The sequence below is a fragment of the Carassius auratus genome, chromosome 37 (assembly GCF_003368295.1).
Source record: "Carassius auratus strain Wakin chromosome 37, ASM336829v1, whole genome shotgun sequence".
NCBI classification, from domain to species: Eukaryota; Metazoa; Chordata; class Actinopteri; order Cypriniformes; family Cyprinidae; genus Carassius; species Carassius auratus.
In genome coordinates, this window is record NC_039279.1 from 13607621 (window position 1) to 13609501 (window position 1881).

Genomic DNA, 1881 nt, shown 5'->3' on the forward strand with positions numbered 1-1881 from the left:
CATGTTTCCCAGGGGCACAATTTTAAAATTCATCTTAACCTACTATTAGCCTATTATTCATTCAGTAATTTTTCACCATGTCATGTATCGCTGCAATTTCTAGAAATAATCTATAACAATTTCAACTGTTTGACAAATAATTTTGTATTGTATTGTCAGGGGCATCATTTTTGAGGAGGAAGAATGTATGTATGTGGGGAGGGGGGTGTTGTGCTCATGTGACACAAAGCAGCCACAAACTGATATAGGCTTATGTCCCTGCTGAAAAAAAAAAAAAAAAAAAAAAAAAAAAAAACAACAACGATAAAACCATCACAGAAAAATGTGATGGTTCCACAACAAATAACATTACAAATATTAGAGCCATCAACTTTTAAAGCCATTAAAATGGTTTTGTGTAGTGTGTTTTGGGACATATTCCATTAGAATGTATTGGTTTTAACAAGCCACCAATAGAAGACAACCAATTTCCAGTAGAGACCAACAGGATCCTAGAGTTTCCAGTAAAACCAATACAGTGTTTCAGGCTGAGCTACTGAGTAGAGCGAAGATCAGAGGGAGACAAGGAGTACAGGAATCCAATGATAATAAGGAAATATGAAAGACTCAAATGGCACATGAACATTCACAATACCAGACGCTAGACTTAACACAGGGAGAACTATTTATACAGGACAGGGTGATGGGAAGACTAGACACACCCTGGGATTAAATTAATGACATGGGAGACAGAAACTGTGTCTCATATATCAAAACATTCACAAAATATTGAACAGACAAGTAAAAACATTACAAATTTTCTAATGGTGTTTTTTTCAGCAGGGGTTTTATCTTTTTTTTTTTTATACGTATTTAAAAAATATATCTCTAGTAAAGTATCCTATAGTAATCTATGAACTTTGCATAAAAATCAGTCTTTTTACTTTAGTACCAGATATGGTTGTCATACCTTAAAATGTTTTTAGTACGACTGACTATGTATTCAAAGTTAATTGAATAAAAGCATTGTAAGTTACTAATTAGCCTATAAAACTTTCATTGTACAAAAAGAGAGCAAAGAACTTTTACGTTATCAAAAAACATTTTCACTTCAGTCCAGCGAGTTCAAGCACTCTCAAAAGCTCCCATAATAATATTTACAGCTATTATCACTGTGATATTAATATCTTTCTTACATTCGTACATCTTCACTTTGTTGTTTCTAATGAGAGAATTAACCAGAGAATTCAGTCAGCCAACATATGCTGTAATGAAACAGCTTGTTTCAGCGATGACTTATCTGAAGGCCTATGATTGGTCCATGCATTCATAAGCTTAACATAATCGTATGGGATTATATTGTGCGCAGTACTTTAAAAATGTGTGTGTCTCTGGGTGTGTGCCAGTCAGCAAATGCAGATTTGAATTAAAGCTGCAAGCAGCGATGAATAGGCCCTCACACCGGGCTCAATGCCAGTAAGTAGCTTTAGTAAAAAAGTGAACGGTGTGAAATATGCATTTAAAGTCATTAATATAAGTGGAATATGTCAAAGTCATTTATATGTGCCAATTTTCCTGTTGCCAGCAGGTGGCGCTATCATTATAATGGAATATTGGCCTTCAGATGTGTTTCAGGTCAGGACTCTTATCGAACGTATGTTTGGGGAAGATCAAACATTTTGTGCCTGAGTTACAACTATCATGACTCAGAGACAGGATGCTCCCCCAGAACCACCCCTGGAACCATCTTGAGATAGTCCCCCCATCATGCGGAACACAGATCAGGGGGTGTGGCTGGATCCAGATCCGACTCCTCCACCTTATATACTGTACTGCTTGAAAGTTTGTGAACCCTTTAGAATTGTTACTCAAAAAATCAATCAGATTTTCATGCAAGTCTTG